General features: G+C 52.8%; 1 long non-coding RNA gene across 1 annotated transcript; it reads left to right on the plus strand.

Annotated features, from left to right (window-relative positions):
• The first annotated feature begins 5,687 nt into the window (after positions 1-5,687).
• Positions 5,688-16,403, plus strand: LOC125132832 (uncharacterized). The gene is made up of 4 exons (XR_007136333.1): positions 5,688-5,997; positions 8,569-8,687; positions 10,309-11,943; positions 16,110-16,403. It is a non-coding gene; the product is annotated as an uncharacterized LOC125132832 (long non-coding RNA).
• The last annotated feature ends 5,686 nt before the right edge of the window (positions 16,404-22,089 follow it).

Raw genomic sequence — 22,089 nt, forward strand, 5'->3', positions numbered from 1 at the left:
AAATAACTGCCATATAAAGGGTAGAGGAGGCAGGATGGCTCCACTGAAAGCCTGCAGGGAAAGCTGCACATCCAGGGTCAGAGCAGGGAGGTGCGGGGGTGGATGATGGAAGGCAGGCTGGGAGGCCAGGGCCAGGGAGGCCTGGGAGTGGGTCTGCTGAGGGAGGAGAGGAGGCCTGGCTGGGCTGATGGAGACGCGGCCTCTAGGTGGTGCTGGAGGTAAACAAGGCTCTATGCAGGGATGAGGCCACTGCGGTCGTCCCCAGGGAAGGGCAGAGGCTGTGGGGGCAGGAGAACTGGTTTCAACCAAGGGGCCTGGGGGAGGTCTCTTCTCCACGCTGAGCGCCTGCTTCCTCATCCATGGCCTAGACCCCCGGGACACACAAAACTGCTCTGCCCAGCATACAGGGGCCACAAGGCTCAAAATAACACAGTGGCTTTCCAAAAGCAGCAAGTGTGCCCTGAGACGGGTGTGCAGAACCAGTCTAGATGGCCTGTCCTTTATTTTAATGACATGCTATTTTTTAATATATTGGATGAGTGTATTTTTCCACATAAGGTGGGGATATGAAGTTTAAAAACAAGTTCGTTTAAAACGTTAAGTAAATAATAGCCTGAAGCACGTATAGAGAAGGCAGAAATCATAGCAGTAGTTTTAAGTGATGAAGGTTCAGGAAACACTAAAAGCTTTTTGAACGTACAGCCCATGATTTTTTTTTTTTTTTTTTTGAAGGCATGAATCCCAGCTGGTGCGTTTGTCTATTTAGGTGGCTCCCATGGGTGCGTGTGTACACGTGTCAGCTTGTGCATCTCATAGGCAGATGTAGCTAGGGTTGGTGGGTATTGGCCTGCGTGTAAGGGACTTATGTGGCGGGGGGGGGCATGCACACATGCACACGAGACTGTCTACACCTGCAGGTGGAGTGCTTTGAACAGCTGTGTGGGTACAGGCGTATCAGGTGTGTGTGCATCTGGAGCACTGCTGTTAACAGTGACAGGAGGCTGTGTGTGGAGTCGCTTCCCCGGCCCCAGCCCTCAGCACTGCTTAGTGACACTAAGCTGGGCCAGAAGCCTGGGTCTGGCTCGTCACTGGCCACCAGGGGGCAGCAGATGGCTGGGCAGGCCCATCTTCAGGCTGAGTCCCCTCTGAGTCTGGAGGGCAAGGTCCCCTGCCCCAACCCCACCTCCTCTGCTCGCCCCAGGCCTCTGCCTCAGATTAGCCCTTGGCCACTGGCTGAGGCTTTCTGGAAGGCCTAGGCTGCACAGAGTGGGCCTCTTGTTATAGGGAGGTTTGGGACTCATGGGGCCATAGGGACACCACCTGGTCTGGGTCCTTGAGGCACTGGCAGCTGGTCTTCTGGGGCTCGCTGGAGGGCCACTTCCGGCTCTTCTGCAGTCTGGACTCTGGGTCTCTTTGGGGTGCTCCGTACCTGTCTCCCTACTATCAGCCCCAAGCCTGTTGGGGCTACCGCTAACCCCCTGAGCTCACCCCTGGCTTGCAGGCAGTAGGTCCTTCCGAGGCTCCAAGGTGGGCATCACAGGGGCAGCTGGATCCCGGAGGCCTTCAGCTCTGTCCCTGCATCCAGGGCCACCACCTGTGCTAACAGAGGCGGTGGGAGGAGGGAGTAACCCCAGGCCAGCCTGGCGGCGGTGGCAGCAGGGACTAAAAGAGATCCTGCATCCTCCTCACTGTCCTTCTGTCCACAAACACATAGTGAGGTCCTACCATGTGCCAGGCGCTGCTGTAGGGACTCACCTTCTAGCGATGGTGGTCTCCTCCCCCGCCAGCCTTGAGCACCGAGTCCTCGCGAGAGCAGAGGAAGGTCTCACAAAGCAGCTTCCCCCCCAAACCTGGAGGGAAGGAGGGTGCGACCGGATGGTCAGATGGACCCCCGGGGGCCAGGCCGGGCAAGCAGTACCTCCTCTAGTTCTCCCTCCAACCCTAGGAGAGGGGTTCAACTCACCCATTTTATGGTTGAAGAAACTGAGGCTCTGAGAGGTTAAGTGACTTACCCACATCGCACAGCTGGCGAGTGGCCTGCTGGCATCCAGAAGTTCTCTTCTTTCTTTAGAGACCGCTGAACACGGCGTAGACACGGCGGCCTCCTCTGTGTCATGACTGAATATGAAGGAGCAGGTCAGTCCCCTGAAACTCAAGGGTGACATTAGCTCCCCCACCCTTGCCCTCACCCCCCCCAGGTCAACAATCTAGTGTAGGTCCTTCCAAATACTCCTCCACGGACCCATGTGTGTATAATCGAGGTCTGGGGCTGTCGTCATTCCCTGCTGTATAAACACCGGCTCATGATATGCTTTTCTCCCTCAGTGGTGCTGGGGTCAACTGAATAATGCCACCTCAGCATCCCCACACACACATGGACACAGATAAATATCCCCGTCCTAATCCCTGGAACCCCTGAATGTTCCATGGGGCAAAAAAAAAAAGGATTTTGCAGGTTAAAAATTTTGAAATGAGATATGCTGGATTAGCTGGATGGGTCTTAATGCAGCCACGTATGTCTTTATAAGAATCAGAGGGAGGAGTTCCCGTTGTGGCGCAGTGGTTAACGGGTTCGATCCCTGCCCTTGTTCAGTGGGTTAAGGATCCGGCGTTGCCGTGAGCTGTGGTGTAGGATCCCACGTTGCTGTGGCTCTGGCGTAGGCTGGTGGCTACAGATCTGATTGGACCCCTAGCCTGGGAACCTCCATATGCCGCAGGAGCGGCCCAAGAAATGGCAAAAAGACAAAAAAAAAAAAAAAGAATCAGAGGGAGGTCTGACACACAGAGGGGCCGGCGCGCTCAGAGGCAGACATTGGAAAGAAGTGGCCACGAGCCAAGGAATTTTGGCAGCTCACAGAAGACGCTGGAAGGGCGAGGAACAGAGTCACCCCAGAGCCTCCACAGGGAGAGCAGCCTGACACCTACTCTGATTTCAGCCCAGTGTTGCTGATCTCAGACTCCTGGGCTTCCAGAAATGGTGAAAAAGTACATTTCTCTTGGTTTAAGACATCAAGTTGGCGGTAGTTTGTTACAGTAGCCGCAGGAAACTAATAAGAGGCACCACATGACTGGCAGGGACTTATTAGCCAATCATTATAATAAAATAATTTTTGGAAGGCAGGATACAGACCACCACTGTAATCCAAATCCATTCTTGCAAAAGACATGACGGGTGTGTGGGGGTGGGGGTGCCCCCAAGCATACACGAAAGATATTGGGGCAGAAAAATCCCTTATGTGTTTATTACCCAGCAAGTCTTCTTTCTGGCACTATATCCTAAGGAAATAATTAAGGCTGTGTGAGAAGGCTCATGTACAGAGATATTCAACCCAGGACAAGGGCAAACTGCTGGAAGCTATCTAGATGTTCAATTTTGAGGTTTGGTTCAATAAATTACAATGCGGCTGCTGAGTAGAACCCTTTACACAGTTTTAAACAAAGATTTTGTATAAATGTACTCGTTTCTGTAGAGGGAGTGTCACAATATGGTAAGTAAAAAGACAGTTATTAAAGAATTTGTATGATCTCATTGAAAAATAATAATCACCACCTGGGGCCAGGAAAAATATTTGAAGGGACACAACCAAGACGTAGACAGCAGTTGTCACTGGAGAGGTAGGGGCATCATTGGTATTATCAATTTTGGGGGACCTTTTTATTCTAGGGTCACACCCGAGGCTTGTGGAGGTTCCCAGGCCAGGGGTCGAATTGGAACTGGAGCTGCTGCCAGCCACAGCAACTTGGGATCCGAGCCACATCTGTGATCTGCACCACAGCTCACGGCAATGCTGGATCCTTAACCCACTGATGGAGGCCAGGGATTGAACCCACGTCCTCATGGATGCTGGTCAGATTCATTTCATTTCTGCTGAGCAATGACGGGAATTCCGTCAATATTTACATTTGTTCCTAATGCCAGGCAATTGTGGTTGATTGGTTTTATTTGTTTTCTTTTGTTTCTTTTTTTTTTCTTTTTAGGGCCACACCCACGGCATAGGTAAGTTCCCAGGCTAGGGGTCATATCAAAGCTGCAGCTGCCGGCCTCCGCCACTGCCACAGCAACGCAAGATTTGAGCTGCTTCTGCGAACTACGCCACAGCTCATGGCAATGCTGGATCCTTAACCCACTGAGCGAGGCTGGGGATCCAACCCACATCCTCACAGACACTAGTTGGGTTTATCACTTCTGAGCCACAAAGGGAATTCTTTTTCTGACTTTTGACTATGCAGATAACCATTTTTTTTAATGTTTTAAAAATTAACATGATGAATATTTTAAAAATTGGCACGAGAGCTCATCCACGCTGAAGGATGCTGTGTGTCCAGGGACAGGTAGAGACAAGAAGTCAGCAAGGGAGGGGAGGGCAAGGATGAGGTGCTCCAGGAAGGCGTCTTCTGAGGGAGGCCGCAGAGACTGAGATCTTGGCACTAAGAGCCATGGTCATTGTCAGCCTGGCTCTCCTGTTACTGTCTTAGGACGGGAGGATGAGTTTGATGGAGCAGAATGCGATTCTCTCAGTGGGTCCCCAGTCCCCCTCCCGCCCTGGACCCGGGCATCCCAGCCTTTCTGAACTGCAACTGTGAGGTGCCAAGTGAATGCCAGCACCTCCTCCCACACGTTCACCTGTTCTTAGAGCTCCTTGGTTGGGGGGTGGGGACACCTCTTGTGGGGGTGGGGGGGAATGCAAGGTGACACTGTGTGGTATGCAGATGCAGCATTAAATACCCTGGTTATTTCATTTAATTTTTTTTGTTTGTTTGTTTTTAGCGTCACAGGTGCAGCATATGGAGGTTCCCAGGCTAGGATCGAATCAGAGTAGCAGCTGCCGGCCTACACCACAGCCACAGCCACAGCCACGCCAGATCTGAGCTGCATCTTCAACCTACACTACAGCTCACGGCAACACAGGATCCTTAAACCACTGAGCGAGGCCAGGGATCAAACCTTCATCCTCATGGATTCTAGTTGAGTTCATTACTGCTGAGCCATAATGGGAACTCCATACCCTGTTTACTTCACATGACAGCAAGGGAAGAGGTCAAGGCAAAATATCTTGAACACTGACAAAGTCTCCCTTTTTAAACTGAGTTGGGTTTTTTTATTATTATTATTTTTGTTTTGGCTGCACCTGTAGCATGTGGAAGTTCCAGGGCCAGGGACCAAATCCAAAGCAGAGCAGCAACCCAAGCCACTCCTTAACGTGCTGCACCAGAGGAGAACTCCAAACTGAGTATTACTTACATGCAACAGCTCTCCTCAAACTTAACGTCATTGTCAAGCAAGCGTGTCAGGCAAGAATTACATGTCTTTATTTTATTGTCATTATCTGCTGGCCTTTTTCTATTTAGGGCAAGTGAGAGATGAAATTTATGCTTAGATCCACTTATTTAAGTAAGAAGAAAAAGAGTAAAACCTCTAGAAAGTATTAAAGAAGCAATTATCAGATCCATAGAAGATGGCAAAGGAGCAGATGGTGGAGGGGAGACGTGCAGCAGATGGAAATCCTGGCTGGATGTTCGCCTCTGAACCGGGAAGGGGATGGAGGGGCTGCGGCAATTAAGCAAAACCCCCTGCCCCAGAGGTGCCTTGTGCCCCGTGGGGGCGTTATGGACATGAGCTCCAGGTGAGCCCGCAGGGCCTCCCACTGCTGCTTGAGAACCGCGAGAATCAGAGAACCGCGAGAATCAGAGAACCGCGAGAATCAGAGAATCACCAGAATCACGAGAATCACGCTCACTGCCGCTCTCCGGCCCCTGCCCTCCTGGGCGGTCTGCACCTGCTCCAAAAGTACTTGCTAGTTCCCTTGTAGAGCAGCAGGTTAAGGATCCAGCGTTGTACCTGCAGTGGCTCGCGGTGCTGCCATGGCACGTGTTTGATTCCTGGCCCAGGAACTTCCGCAAGGTGTGGGCGTGGCAAAAAAAAATAAGAGACAGCGAAAAAGGCACTTCCCACCAGGCAGGTGCCGACGTGTGCCCATTACCAAGCCTGCCCTCTCGGTAAGTATCACCACCACTGCTCTGTGCATGCATCTGTCTGTCCACCATCTGTCTGTCCAGGCTCCTTTGGGGGCACCCACGGTGCAGGAGCCTCCCTGACCAGAAGCCAGCCCTGACGCAGGGCGGCTGCACTTGAGCTCAAAGGGAGGACAGCCCTGGGCTGAGCGGAGTGATCCTCACTCTCGCACCAAAGTCAGGCTCTTTGGTGAGATGGTCCCTGGCAGGGGCTGCGAATAGCCCAACATGAGAGTTTGTGTTTGCCTGGAACCCAGAGTCATTCTGGGGTTCGAGTTAAAGTTCAGAGCAGAGTCAAGCTGAGGGTGAGGTTAGAGGGTGAAGGTTAGGAGGTCAGAGTGTATTTGGTGTTGGGCATCCTTCTATGGCTGCAGTTGGGTTAGCCTGAGCACAGGCTGGGAGACCCTGTCACTGCTGTGTGACCTTGGTCAGCTCCCCTTCCATCTCTGGGCCCCAGCCTCTTGATCGATATGATCAATACAATAAGGGCACAGGGAGGCTGAATGCAGTGATCTCTTAAGTGGAAGATCTGGAAGCTTGAGTTGGAGTCCTGTGACGACAGGCTCGGTTTGTGCTGGGGGGGAGCAGTGTCAGTCTGGGTGAGGCTCAGTGTCCGGCTGGGTTCAGGGGCTGCCGTTTGACTAGGATCATGGGGTTCCTGTGTGCCGGATCCAGAGGCTAGAGTATGACTGTGATCTCTGGCCAGGGTCAGGGGTCAAATCTCTCTCTATGCACCCTAAGCCTAGCCATCTAGCTCATGTCAGAGTGAGACCCAGCCCAACCCCTCATCCTAGAGAAGCTAAACCATGGTCAAGGCCAGGTCCCCCTGTAACCCCTCATCACTACCCTCCCCTTCTGGTGAAGCAGGAGACCACTGAGGTGATCCGGACAGCCTTCCAGCAAGCCAGCTACCCAGATAGCAAGGGCAGAGGGCCATGATGACTGTTGACCAAATCAAGTATGGTCTGCACACATGAGTCAGGCCTGGAGTGTGAACAGTTGGGGATTGGTGGGGAGTAGCCCGAGACTTGGCCCCAGCCCCAGAGAGGAAGGGGAGCCAGGAGAATTCAGGCTCCTCCTGTGACGTGGTACCAGGGGCAGAAGCCTGGCACTTTGCCCCTACCAGTCCCTGCCTCGACCTATGCATTCCCCTCCCCCAGGTGTTCCTGATGGGGATTTATTGGGTGTATCAATTTCTCCAAACGCCCCAGTCAGATTCAGGCCTTGGAAGGGCCTTTTCCCACTTCCTTAAACAGATGGGAGTCTTTGGGGGGTGGGGGGTAGAAGGAGGCACGTAGTGAGATCTCTTGGCAAAATAAGTCTCCTGACTTTACCTGGGCTGAACTGATAGTGTGCTGTGGGCCAGGCACCCTTACGAACAATATCTCATTTTATCTTCATCACATGCTCCCCGCTCGCCCTGCTTACTGAACAAGGAAACAGGCTCAGAGACGCTAAGCAGTTTGGAGGTCACACAGCAAGGCAGGCTCAGGTTCTAACCCAGGTCTGAGCACTAGGCTTGGTGCCTGGAACACAACACATCTGTCTTCTGGGCCCCTCAGGATGCAGGGGAGCCTGGGTCCATGTCCGAGTGTCTGTCTGAGGCCCCAGGGTGGGGAAGACACCGTTCAGGGACCTTGTCTTTGTTCTAAACCCATCTCCTTCTCCCCAGCTCCCCCAAAAACGAACTCAGTAAATGAATTCTGCAGAGAACCTGGTGCTGGCGTTGGTGTGAACATACTACCACTAGGGGGCGCTGGGGTGCTGGAACGCCGCTGTTTCTTTTGTGAGGAAAGCACCTGCCTGCAGCAGTTGGAGTGGAGGTGTCCCAGGTCTAGCGGGGAGTCCAGTGGGACTGTCCCATCGCCTCATTCTCTGTGTGACCTTGGGCTTCAGTTTCCCTTCTGTAAAATGAGGACAAAGCCATCCTAGACCTAAATCACAAGGGGTCAGAGATGGCCAAGTTGCCTGGAGAAGTTAAGAGGTATTACCCTGGGAGTTCCCGTCATGGCTCAGTGGTTAACGAATCCGACTAGGAACCATGAGGTTGCGGGTTCTATCCCTGGCCTTTCTCAGTGAGTTAAGGATCCGGCGTTGCCATGAGCTGTGGTGTAGGTTGCAGACGTGGCTCGGATCCTGCGTTGCTGTGGCTGTGGTATAGGCCGGCGGCCGCAGCTCCAGTTCAACCCCCAGCCTGGGAACCTCCACATGCCGTGGGAGCAGCCCAAGAAATGGCAAAAAGACAAAAAAAAGAGAGAGAGAGAGATTACCCTGAATAAATCATCAACAATTCAATAAGACCAGACTTCTGGAGTAGATTTCATCAACATGTAGCTGATCCAGAACAGACACGGGTGGAATAGAGATAAAATGGGATCGGCCGTGACTGATAGTAGGTGAAGCTGGACCCTTAGCTTCAGGATGACAAAGCAAGGTGTTCCCCACTGCAGGCCCTGGGCAGCCTAGGATGACAAACAATGGAGATGGGACAAACACATCCCCTGGCTTCTTCCCAGGTCCCATGATGTCCTTCCTTCCTTCCCTTTGTTCTCCCAGCATCCAGATCAGCCACCTGTCCATCGCCGGTAGCCAGATAGGATTGGTGGAAGACAAGTCCACTGATGTCTCCATTCAGAATGCATCTGTGATCTTCAAGGGGACCCTTGGAGCCCGGGGTAAGCGTTCCCACCCGGCTGAGGGCAGAACGAAGGTCCTGGGTCCTTGGTTCTTTGCAAGTTAAGGTCTGTAGATTAAAAAAAAAAAATTTTATTATAATTGATTTACAATGTTCCGTCAATTTCTGTTGTAAGCAAAGTGACCCAGTTATACACATATACATCCTCTTTCTCACATTCTCCTCCATCCTGTTCCATCACACGTGATTAGGTAGAGTTCCCCGTGCTATCCAGCGGGACCTCACTGCTCATCCACTCCAAATGAGTCTGTCGATTTGGAGATCAGCTCCTCCATTGACCTTCAGATCAGCATAGAGCTGAATATGTGTCCTACTCCTTCTGGGAAGGCAGGGAGGCTGGACTCCAGGAATTGACCTCAGTGGAGAGGGAAGGCCATGCAGAGGGTTCTGAGACTGCCTAAGAGGATCTAGCCTGGGAAGTTTGTAGGCTGGGGGAGCCCAGAGCTGGCATAGCTCCTGGCTGGCCTGGGCAGCATGTGGGGACTGCCTGGAGGCCAAGGCTGCCCTCATGTGATATTGGGAGACCCTGTGGCCTGTGATTCTGGCAGCGTGGGGACAGATGCCCTGACCACTATCTTATCTCTCCACACGCTGCTCCTGCATCTCCAAGGGGAATATGAGGAAGTATGCTGCCTCCTTTCTTTGTTTATTTTTTGGCTTTTTGCCTTTTCTAGAGCTGCTCCCACGGCATATGGAGGTTCCCAGGCTAAGGGTCGAATCGGAGCTGTAGCCACTGGCCTACACCAGAGCCACAGCAACGTGGGATCCGAGCCATGTCTGCAGCCTACGCCACAGCTCACAGCAACACCAGATCCTTAACCCACTGAGCGAGGCCAGGAATCGAACCCACAACCTCATGGATACTGGTTGGGTTCTTAACCTCCTGAGCCACCACAGGAACTCCCATACCCATTCGTATGTATGGGCAATCTGAGGCACAGAGAGCTTAAGAGGGAAAGAAAAACTCATATCCTAGGCATCACACTAGTTCCCAGCGGTTGGAAGCTCCCTCCTCTGGGCCAAGTTCCCCCTGCTGTCTGCTTTTGTAAATTTTCTTGGCACACGGCCATGCCCACTGCCATAGGCGCTCTTGCCTGGGGCTGTTTTTGCGCTACAGCAGCAAAGTGGAGTCACTGTGCAGAGGCTGCGTGGCCCGCAGAGCCTAGAATATTGACTCCCTGGCCCTTTGCAGACCCACCCTTTCTGGCCTGTGAACTTGACACCACGAACATCTCCCTCCCTCCAGGTGTGCAGCTCAGAATCTTCACCCTTGCCCCGCTCTTCTCCCTCATCCCCCTTGTGGAGTCCTGTCCATTTTCTGTCTTCAGCATTTTTTTTTTTTTGGTCTTTTTAGGGCCGCACCCACGGCATATAGGGGTCCAATCAGAGCTACAGCTGCCACCCCACCGTGCAGGATCTGAGCCACTTCTATGACCTACACCACAGCTCATGGCAATGCCGGATCCTTAACCCACTGAGCGAGGCTGGGGATGGAACCCACAACCTCATGGTTCCCAGGCAGATTCGTTTCCACTGCGCCACGACGGGAACTCCTGTCTTCAGCATTTCTAGAGTCTGTCCACTTCTCTCCATCTCCACAGGGGCCAATTCCCAGTATCACTTGTGGGGACCCACTGATGGCTTCCTGCTCGCTGACGTCCCTGAATCTGTTCCCCACCGCAGCCTCCAGGAGCAAAGCTGATCCTTCCCTCGTCTGCTTCAACTCATCAAGAATAAGAGGCGTGGGCTCCAGGCTCATGCATTTTCGGGCCCCTGCTTACCTCTCAATCGAGTTGTTTTGAACCCAGCGCCAGAGCCTTAAGCTGCTGCAGCACAAGAGCCCTCCCCATATCATAGTTTGAGTTTTTATTTTTGAAGCACTTCCATGCTGTTTTCCATAAGCGGCTGCATCAGATCACATTCCCACCAGCAGCGCCCAAGGGAACCCTTCTCTCCACATTCTCTTGAGTTTATTTTCAGCTTTTTATTTTCAAATGTGTCTGTTCTTCTCCCCCTCCCTCCCCAGAGTCCTAGCATTTGATTATGGCTCTATTATCTGTAATCGTTAAAAGATTCGTTCCACTGTAGTCTCCCCCAGGTCGTTCCATTATGTCAGAGCCTCGAGAAGCACCTCCTCTTGTTGGTCGTTTGCCGGCTCTTGCGCGCGGTGGATGGTTCTGCATTGAGTGGAGCTTGGTTTTTCTGAGGACAGATGCTGCTCCCTGGATCACCTGCATTTCCTCCTTTTGCACGTGTTCCTGCCAGGGACCCCAAAGGCTACATCATTCGTTCAGGCCCGTCTTTTTAGGTTGGTTTCTCAGCTCAGGAAACCCTGCACCGGGCGGGCAGTGTAAATGCACACATCCTTCAGAGCTGCACGTGCACAGGCTCAGTTTATACCCTCCCAGACCCAGCCCGACCGACGCTTCTTGTGGCTTCCTCTGGCAGCCAAGTCATTTGGTCTCCTTTTCACTGCCCGAGAGGAGGTGTTTCCATTCCCCTCTTCATCTCACTTGTCTCCCTCTGACACATGTTAAAACCCCCTGCCAGTGTGGTCTGAGGCCACATCCTGGAGCTCATCTTTCCAGGCTACTCTCACTTCTCTCTGCATCTCTGACATCTGGGATTGTCCCTGTCTTTTGTTTGAAATCAGCTGTGTAGTAAGTCAGGGCTTTTGTCGCAAGGTACTAGTGAGACAATGTTTTGATGCGGTGAGGTCTCCCCGAGCCCAGCCTCACAGTCTGCACATGGGAAGCCCTGCCCTCCTGCCCGGGCTGCCCGCCCCAGCCCCAGCTGCCTGCCCGGGTTCCCCCACAGGGCCTTTGCCCATGCTGTTCCTCCTGCCCAGAATGTTCCCCCTCTCCCTTGCCCCCTTTGATTATTCCTCATCGTCAGGGAAGGCCCCCCCCAACCCCCGCAAGAGGTCAGATTCACTTTCCAGGGCTCGCCAGCACAGCCTGTGCACCCCTCCTGAAGACACTCATCAGGTGCCAGTTTATGGTTAGTTCTGGTGTTACCCAGTAAACACGGAGCTTCCCGAAGGTAGGGAGCGGGTGTCTTGGGCCCCGCGGTTCCTGCCTCCTCCCTCGGGGCTGGAGCGTGGTTGGCATTTCACGAACACTGCTACACAAAAGCAACAGCAGCACCTTTTGGAGGGCAACCTTGCAGGCGGTCCTTCTCCAGGCTCTTGCTGTGGATCCTCTCACCTATCCTCTCATCGGCCCTTTTGCTCAAAGGTAGGTGCTGTTATTATCCCCATTTGATTTATTTTTGCTTTTTTTATTTTAGAGCCACACCAGCAGCATATGGAGGTTCCTAGGCTAGGGGTCGAATTGGAACTGCCGATACCGGCCTACACCACTGCCACAGCAACGTGGGATCCAAGCCGCGTCTGCGACCTACACCACAGCTCATGGCAACGCCAGATCCCTAGCCCACTGAGCGGTGCCAGGGATCAACCTGCAACCTCATGGATACTAGTTGAGTTCTTAACGTGCTGAGCCACAGTGGGCATTCCTATTATCCCCATTTTACAGATGAAGAAGGTGAGGCACAGAAAGCTAAGTAAAGACATCCTTTCCGCACCCTGAGAGGCTGGCAGGGCAAGGGGTTACTTCACTGTCACATAGGAAGAAAACCAAGGCCAAGAGTGATGAGAGTGATGCCCAGGTCAACTGGCAAATTAGTGTGACTTGGGGATGCGGGGGGTGCAGAGGGTGGCACCCAGGGCTCAGGCCTCAGAGCCCAGCCTGGGCCCCAGCTGCTTCCTTTTTCCAGCCCTGGGAACCCTGAGTCAGCTTTCTCCCTCCCATGTCCAGAGGCAGGAGTCACAGAAGTTCTGGTGAGCTCCCCGTCCTAGCCCCGGCACCCTCTCGGTGTCTCAACACTTTCCCGTAGCTTCCCCCCCTGCCCAGGCCAGGTAACTGTCTCCAGCCTCCAGATGCCCAGACTCTCCTGCCAGAGCGTGGTTCTTTGGTGACGGTGTAATTCCTCTTCTTTCCTGCCCAGACAGGAAACTTTATGCGGCTTATACTTTTTTTTTTTTTTTTTTGGCTGCGCCCTTGGCATTTGGAAGTTCCCAGACCAGGGATTGAATCCAAGTGTAAGTTACGACTTTCGCCACAGCTGTGCCAGTGCTGGATCCTTAACCCTCTGCACTGGGCTGGGGGTCGAACTTACGCCTCTGCAGCAACCCAAGCTGCTGCAGTCGGCCTCTTAACCCACTGTCTCGCAGCGGGAACTCCCATGGCTTACACTTCTTAATGGCTTACACTTTTTAAGAGGGAATCTGGGTGCAGAAGGAGGCAGGGAGGCCAGTAGTGGGCAACCCCACCCACAGATGGGCCTCTGAAACCTCCAGTTCTTCTCATTACCTCTCCCGGCATTGGCTGTTTCTAAAACATGGTTGTCCTCCTGATAATCAAAATAATATGATACAAGTTATGAAGGGGGTGCATATGGGGGTTTTGACAGTTTTAATAAGATTTTATTTTATTTTGGCTGCACCAATGGCATGTAGAAGTTCTGGGGCCAGGGGTCAAACCTGCGCCCCAGCAGTGACAATGACGAATCTTTAACCCACTGAGCCACCAGGGAACTCCAAGTACTATTTTATTTCTGAAGCTAGGTGGTAGGACACAGGTGTTTGTCACACAAGGCCCCAAACTACTGCCCACCTCCATTAGGGCCACATAACTTTCCAAAGCCAGGATTTCATGGATTTTAGAAGGTAATACAGGACACCCTCTGGGGTCTGAGATGCACCCCACAATCAAATCCATTGATATTTCTCTAGATATGAATATTTGCCCCTTTGCATATCATCAATATTTCTTCATACACAAAAACTATAGACAAAAGTAATATAGGCACACATAGTGGGAAATAGAAATAAAATGAAACCGCCCCCCCCCAGGCATTCATAACCATGGCACATAACAAAGAGGTTAATGTTGGTACACTGCTCTGAACCAAACTCCAGTCTTTGAATTTGCTTTCTTCTTTTTTTGCTTTTTTCTTTTTAGGGCCGCACCCACAGCATATAGAAGTTTCCAGGCTAGTGGTTGAATCGGAGCTACAGCTGCTGGCCTACACCACAGCCACAGCCACGCGGGGTCCAAGCCGTGTCTGTGAGCTTTACCACAGCTTATGCGAACACCAGATCCTTAACCCACTGAGCGAGGCTAGGGATCGAACCCACATCCTCATGGTCCCTGTCGGGTTCATTTCTGCCGAGCCATGACAGGAACTCCCCATAATTTTACCATTTTTTTCACATATACCTTTTCTGTCCCAGGATCCAATACGGGTTAGCACATTGCATTTAGATTTTTTTAAAAATCTTCCCAAATTTTTCATTGTTTTATTTACTTTTTTTTTTTTTTTTGTCTTTTTGAGGGCCGCACCTGTGGCATACGGAGGTTCCCAGGCTAATCGGAGTTACAGCCGCTGGCCTATGCCAGAGCCACAGCAAGGCCAGATCCGAGCCGGGTCTGTGACCTGTACCATAGCTCATGGCAATGCCGGATCTTTAACCCACTGAGCAAGGCCAGGGATCAAACCCACAACTTCATGATTCTTTTTCGCTGTGCCACGATGAGAACGCCTACTTCTTTTTTTTTTTTTTTTTTTTCTTTTTTGTTCGGTTAGGAATCTGAAAAGTTTATAGAGTGCTTTAATGACTACCTGTCAAGTCCCCATCTGAGAATGTTTCATTCCCTCTCCCCTGACTTTTTTGAGTCTCCTCTTGTTTCTGGCTCCTGAGGACTTCTCTTCTTGCTTTTGAGTCTGGCTGTGGACATCTGTGCTTTTTAGGAATCTGTTAACCAAGACTTCTGTGTGCTGGAGTGCTTCCAGAAGGCAGTTTGAACAGGATCTTAAGGAGCAGGGAGAGAGCCAGGCGAAGGTGCCCTGGCCAGAGAAATGAACCTGACTAGTATCCATGAGGACGCAGGTTCGATCCCTAGTCTCGCTCCGCAGGTTAAGGATCTGGCGTTGCCGTGAACTGTGGTGTAGGTCACAGACGTGGGTCAGATCTGGCATTGCCGTGGCTCTGGCGTAGGCCAGCGGCTACAGATCCGATTTGATCCCTAGCCTGGAGACCTCCATACACCGCGGGTGCGGCCCTAAAAGACAAAAACAAACCAAAAAAAGAGGAGCACTGATAGGACCTGAGGGGATGGAGATCCTGGTGTGGCTGAGGGGGAGCGCGGTGTGGCTTCAAGGCAGAAGGAAGCAGAAGAAGCCACCAGAAGGCTTGGGGTAGAGGGTGGGCAGAGATGCCATGGTTGGTGCTGGTGCAGGATGGCTGGACTGGGGAGGCATCGAACTGAGCCCCTGCTAAAATGGTAAAGAGTAGAATGGTCCTCAAGGGTCAGCTGGGCCCAGGCCTTCGCTGTACAAAGGGAGCTCCTGAGGCTGAGAACCAGAAGGATACTTGTTCAAGGTCACGTGCCACATTCATATCAGAGGCAAGAGTTTCTGTGCCCCCAGCATTTTTGTGTATGGATGGATGTATTTTCAACAATATCGGTTGCATTCTCACTCTGAGTCAGGCCCATATGGTTCCTGACTTCATGAAGTTTATGGTCTAGTGGGTATGGGCAGAGATAGATAATAACGAACTAGCCAAACAAAAGACTATATAACCATTAATGGTGCCTAGAGTTATGAAGAAAAGAGAGGTGATCAGAGAAGGTACTCATACAACTCATAACTCCAAATCAAGAGGTTGTCTGATTGTTAGGATCATTATACAACTACAGATGTGATAAATTCATTTGAGTAATTTAAAAAAATAAATTAATTTTTAAAAAAGAGGTTAGTTGGTGCTTTGGGTCTCCGACTTTGGCCTGAATCAGAATCACCTGCAGGAGCTGTTAAACACAGATTCCTGGGCTCATTCTCCGAGTTTCTGATTTGGTGGGGTCTGGGGTAAAGCCTGAGAATCTGCCTTTCTGACACGTGCCCTTCCTGGTGGTGCTAATGCTGCCGGTTGAGGGTCCGCACGTGGTCGCTGGAATGTGAAAATGCAGATAAATGCAACCTCCAGCGGATGACGCGTCACCTGGCTTTGCTGAGGGTTTCATTTTGGAGGTGGAGGAAGTGAGCCGTGTGGGAAAGTAACGCTTAAGCCAGCAGGAAGGTGCTGGGAGTTTGGATAATTGGGAATCCAGGAGAGGAAGTGCCACGTGATCCCCAAGCCACGGGTCCTGGGGAACCCCCTTCCATTTTCAGAAAATTGAAGCTAGGCTGACCCCAAGGGTCCCTGGGGTCCATGGCTCCCTGGGCCTCTCCCGTGGCGTAGCGTAGCACGTTGAGGGTCCCGTGCTCGCGGGTTGCTCTCTGCTCCGAGGAGGGCGCGCTCATAGTGACCCTGGTTTCTCTCCCCATCTCCCCGCAGGCCCGCAAGCCTTCCAGTCGCCCAGCCTCCAGACCAAAGGAAGAGCCTGAGGCAGACACAGAGGCAGCAGTGGCTTCCTGGACAGGGGCTCTTAAGCAAAAGGTCCTGGAGTGACACCCCACTGGTTATGGCAGGCAGGATAGAAGGCTACCATTTACCCCAGGAAGTGAAATCAGGTGGGCCCATCAGTTACCAGGGAAACCAGCAGCTAGGGCGGCCCTTCGGCCCTCAGGTTAATCACCAGCAAGGGGCAGGGGCAGACGTTTCTCTGTAATAAACTACAGGTGGAAGTGTTCTGGCCTAAGGATTAAAACATTCACGAGCTGGGGCCTGGGGCAAGCACATCCACGTGAGCAGGCTGTGGGTGAGGCGGGGAACTGGTCCAGCTGGGGGTGTACAAAGAACAAGAGAATTCCTCTTTTTTTTTTTTTTTTTTGTCTTTTTAGAGCTGCACCCACAGCATAGGGGTCTAATCAGAGCTGTAGCCGCTGGCCTACACCACAGCCACAGCCACGCCAGATTCGAGCCCCATGTGCGACCTACACCACACACAGCTCATGGTAACGCTGGATCCTTAACTCACTGATCGAGGCCAGGGATCGAACCCACAACCTCATGGTTCCTCGTTGGATTCATTAACCCCTGAGCCACGACGGGAACTCTGGAACGCCTCTCTTGAGTGGCCTGACCACACACCATCACTCCCATCCAGGCCTCCTCTTCCAGGAAGGACATCTTTCTCTTGGATTCCCAGTACGTCTGCAGAGAGAGGAGGGGCTGGTTGACTCAGCAGAATCCTTCCTTGGTCCCTCTGAGGCCAGGCAGAGGATACTCTTGACAAAATAGGCTCCTTCCCTCCAGGATGTACGACCTGACTGCTGGGGGCAGAAGGCTCCTACCTAAACTCTTAATCCGGAGGAGGAGGCCCCATGAAGAAGGGAGCGCATGGCAGGAGGAGGGGCCCGCCCAAGCAAAGGCCTGGCGGCTGGGATGGAAAGCTCCTGAAAGTGATCCAGACTGCTCTCTGGGGAGGGCTTTAAATAGTAGTTGGGCGCACTTGGAATAATTCCTAGCATTTCCTTTCGGGGAGATGGGAGCACAATAGAAGACCACATTTTCAACTCTTTTTTTTTTTTCTTCTTTCTTTCTTTTTATGACCGCACCTGTGGCATATGGAAGCTCCCGGGCCAGGAGTCAAATCAGGGCTGCAGCTGCCCGCCTACGCCACAGCCACAGCAACACCGGCCCCTTAACCCACTGAGCGAGGCCAGGAATTGAAACCACCTCCTCAGAGAGACAACCCTGGATCCTTAAGCTACTGAACCACAAGGGGGGAATCCCCTCATTTCTATCTTACTTTTTTTTTTTTCCGTTTTTTGTCTTTTTTAGGGCCCCACCCGTGGCACATGGAAGTTCCCAGGCTAGGGGCCAAATCGAAGCTACAGAGGCCGGCCTACACCACAGCTGCAGCAACGCAGGATCTGAGCTACATCTTCGACCTACCCCACAGCCACAGCAACATCAGATCCTTAATCCAGTGAGCGGGGCCAGCAATCAAACCCTCATGGATACAAGTCAGGTTCGTTAACCGCTGAGCCACGACAGGAACTCCTCCCATCTCTTTTTGACTTTAGGATTAAATGGACCTTTTCCATGTTGACCAAGGTAGGTGGTGAGGTAGATCTGGAGAAATAGTCACTCTAGTACTGTATGTCTTAAAGAAGGCAGACGGGGGCCCTAAAGGAAATCAGGCAACGGGACCAGGTGATCCTGCCCTATCTCGTGACCCTTCTGCTTGTGTGTCTGTTGGGAAGATGCTAAGATTGTAGAAATGGGATCCTGGTCATGTGGATTCATGGCAGCTGGCCCTCCCCAGAGCCTAGGAGGGATGCTTGCGAGAGGTCCCATTGTGGGGGCTGGGGGGGGGGAACAGCAGGAGAGAATAGACTGGGCTGTAATTTTCCATGGCTTGTGGGTGAATGCCCCACAGGCTGTGACCCCGTGGGTCCACTCCTTCCAGATGCTCTCTTGGGCCTGTTTCTCTTCCTCGCTCAGGGTCCAAAGCAATGATCTGACCCACGAAGCTGACCAGCAGCGCTCGAGGGGACAGGCAGGGCCCCAGCAGAAAGAGTCAGAGTGGTTTCACCAGTCCTTGAGCCCTGAGTCCAACGTGGACATTCCAGGGCTTGGGCTGAAAGCCTTTGGGGTAGTGACACCCGTCAGGAGCCTCACTCTGTCAGAGAGAGCACCCTTTGCCTGGGGTGGGGGGGGGGTGCAGGTGCAGGGGGAGGGGCGCTGGGAAGCCCGGGCCCTTCTGCTCGCTGTCCCAAGCACAACATAGGGACAACCTGGTGGCCCCAGGCCACTTCCTCCCCAAACGGAAGCTTTGACCATCCAAGAGGATGGTCCAAGCTTGCTCAGAGTCTTGGCCCTTGTGGACCCCACTCCGCCTGGGACCCCAGGAGGCACTGTGGCTCTTTTCTGCTCCAGAACAAGGTGTCCCTGAGCTTCCTTCACCTTCCGCCCCAGAGAGCATCTCAGCCAGGTCTGCCCTGGGAGGCTCGTTCCCACCCGTGCACTGAGCAGACAGAGATGTGGAATGCCAGAACTTGGCAGAACAGCACCAACCTGTCGGCTCTCTCTCCCAGGTCCTGGCCCCTCCATCCAAGCCCTGAAGCTCAGACCTAGACCAAGAAATAAGCCAGCCTGGCTGGGGTCCTGGCCCTGATGCAGTCAAAATCTGTTCTCAGAAGTTGTGTCCTCCAGGGAGGAAACACAGCCTGGCCAAGGCCAGGTCCCGTGGAGGCACATCCTGTCACCTGGGCTGCTTCCCTAGACAGGATAGGGCCCCCGTGTTCAGGACTTGTCTTGGGCAATGGGAAATGCATAGGGAAGGCTTGGACTTCAAACCTGGGTCTGAATTGCTAGTGTGGGGCCCCTCTCTGCCTCAGTTTCTACGTCTGTTAAATGGGATGATAGTAATGCCTTCCATGTAGGGCTCCCATAAGGACTGGATTAGCTAGAACGAGCACCACATGGAAGCCAAGAGCAGGTGCTCTGGAGCTGCCCTGCCTAGGTCCACATCCCAGCTCCTCTGTCGCTAGCTGTGTAATCTCCTACAGCTCACCCTCTCTGTCTCTGTTTTCTGGCCTGTGAAAATGGAGATAGCAGGGCTGCCATGAGGGTTAAAGGAGCAGGCACAAGAATTCCCACTGTGGCGCAATGGAATTGGCAGTGTCTCTAGAGCGCTGGGGTGTGGGTCCAATCCCCAGCCTGGCACAGTGGGTTAGGGATCCAGAGCTGCCACAGCTGAGGCTCAGTTCTGATCCCTAGCCCAGAAACTCCATATACAGTAAAAAAAAAAAAAAAAAAAAAAGAGCAAACATAAGGGCCTAGAACACTGTCTAGTGTGTCCTAAGTGCTCACAGATGCCAGCTAGTGGTCATGGAGATGGGGTACTTGGCAAACAGAAGTGCCCAGTAAATGTGGGCTCCATTCTCTGGACCCTCTGACTCTCACATCTAGTGTTTCCTACCCCAGAATCCAAACACTCAAGATTCCCTTTGGTTTCCCACCAATACAAATGTATTCACTTGTTTATACTCAAGTGTAAATGACTGGTGGCCATTTAATTTACACCAGAGCAGCTTGCGCACCTTCAGCCAAAGGAACGATGTGCTTGCTGATGGGGAACTCTCAGGCCACAGGCCAGGCTGAGGGTCGGGAGCATTTGGGGAGATAGCTCTCCTAGAGTCCCTCAGGGATAACCTTCTCGGCAGGCCAGGTACCTCCAGGGTGGAAAGGGCATTGGGTTTAAGACCCAGCTCCGTTCCTGACCGCTGTGTGACTTGGAGTAACTCACTTGACCTCTCTGAATCTCAGCTCCTCATCTGCCTAATGGGATAATTTTCCTTCTCCTGTCTTCAAAGGGCTGTTCAAAAGTAAGGGCATCTGCAAGTGGTCTGCCTTTGTCTCTCTGGATTGTGGTTATCTGTCCACGTGTCCATCTGCTCTTCCTACCCTGGACAGGGAGCAGGCCATAGCCTTTCCTGGGACCTCATGTAGAGACGATCACACAGCAGTTGTTCGGTGAACATAAGCTGAACTGAAGTGCACATCCTGATCCTGGGACATAAGCAGTCACAGCCCACATGCACCTTTCTCATCCATGCCATGCAGTGGCCTGGGGCAGCTGGAAACGCTCTCTTTAGCAGATGAGGAAACCGAGGCCTGGGGAGGTCAGGGCATTGGCCTGAGGTCACACAGCTAGAAGCGATAGAGCTGGGAATCACCTACGAGGATTTGACTGCAAAATCCGTGCTCACATGATTTCTGAATATCAGATTTAGTGCTGGAAGGGAAGTGGTTTGCATCTCACGGGGTAGTGAGAACTGCAGAAGAAGACAACAATACAAGGGCATCTCACGGATTTCAGGCACAGGCTACATCAGCCTGAACTTGAGGTCCTCAAATTCTTATGACTTCTCTACGCGGAGGGATTAAATCAGCCTACAGGTGGCGAACCTCAGGCTCAGAGAAGTAAAGGCATTTGGCCCATAAGTTGGAGAGTAGGACTTGAAGTCAGAGGCGTCTGACACTGATGGCTGTGCTTGTGACAACTACCTTGCAGTGCTCTCACACCCACACCCACACCCGCCTGGCCTGGGAGGCAGGGGGACAGAAGATCTGGGAGTGAAAGCTGCTCCACTGCAAGAATATCATAGGGAGGTGGCCGGATGACCTTCCAAGCAAGCTGACTTGTTCACCAAAGGATGTTTCCTCTGCTGGAGGAAGGGTGCTCCTGTCCCCCATGGAATGCAAAAAGCCAGGGAGGGAGTTCTCACTGTGATGCAAAGGGATCGGTGGTATCTCTGGAGCGCTGGGATACAGGTTCGATCCCCAGCCTGGAACAGTGGGTTAAGGATCTGGCATTGCCGCAGGGGCAGCTCGGATCTGATCCCTGGCCTGGGAACTCCATGTGTTGTAGGGCGGCCAAAAAAAGAGGAAAAAAGAAAAAACCAGGGAGGTTGTGGTAAACTTTGAAAGGATAGTGGCCATTCAGGACCGCTCTCATTCCCTCCTGGGGGAGTCTTCTCCCCCTCCTTCTGCGCCCCCACCTCAGCACCCTTTGTCCTATCTCTTCCTCATCTCATCTTTGCCTGTGTCCCTTGTGTGTCTTGGGCAAGTTCCTTCACCTGTCTCCTCTCGGAGCCTCCGTGTGCTCACCTGTAAAGGGGGTAATAATTGCACCTGCAATTGTTTGTTTGCTTGCTGCTTTTTAAGGCCTCACCTACAGAGTATGGACGTTCCCAAGCTAGAGGTCAAATTGGAGCTACAGCTGCCAGCCTACACCACAGCCACAGCAACACAGGATCCGAGCCCCATCTGCGACCTACACCACAGTTCGCGGCAACGCCAGATCCTTAACCCACTGAGCGAGGCCAAGGATCTGTCCCACATCCTTGCGAATACTAGAAGGATTCGTTTCAGCTGCACCAGGGCGGGAACTCCCTTGGGGCTGTTTTGAGGACTAGATGAGAGGCATTCTAGACCATGTTTAGCACCGTCCAGAGGGCCAAGGGCTCAGTAAGGCCAATTGTGGTGGTTGCCCTTTTCTCCCCTCTCTTCATCCTGGAGAGCGCTGAAGAAAAGGAGGCTAGACCCCTGGTTTCTAAGTCTCCTCCTCCCATACAAGGAGCATCTCCTTCCCATCCGGTCCCATCCCTCCTTAGTCTCCAGGGAGGCGGGGAGAGCCGGAGTCCACCGGTGCGCCCCGCGCGCGCCAGCCTTTATACCTGTGCCTCAGTCTCGCATCCACGCAAGGGGCTAGCGCTCCCCGCGTCCCTTGGGGCCGTCTCTGGGCCCCGTCTGCAAAGCTGGCTGAGCGCCAAGAGGCGCGGGGCACCGGCCCTGCAGGAGCAGGCGTGCCACCCCCGCCCATCCCGCGCGGGCGCCGGCGCTGGGGCACCGCGAATCCACG

This window comes from Phacochoerus africanus, chromosome 8 (assembly GCF_016906955.1).
Source record: "Phacochoerus africanus isolate WHEZ1 chromosome 8, ROS_Pafr_v1, whole genome shotgun sequence".
Taxonomy (NCBI): domain Eukaryota; kingdom Metazoa; phylum Chordata; class Mammalia; order Artiodactyla; family Suidae; genus Phacochoerus; species Phacochoerus africanus.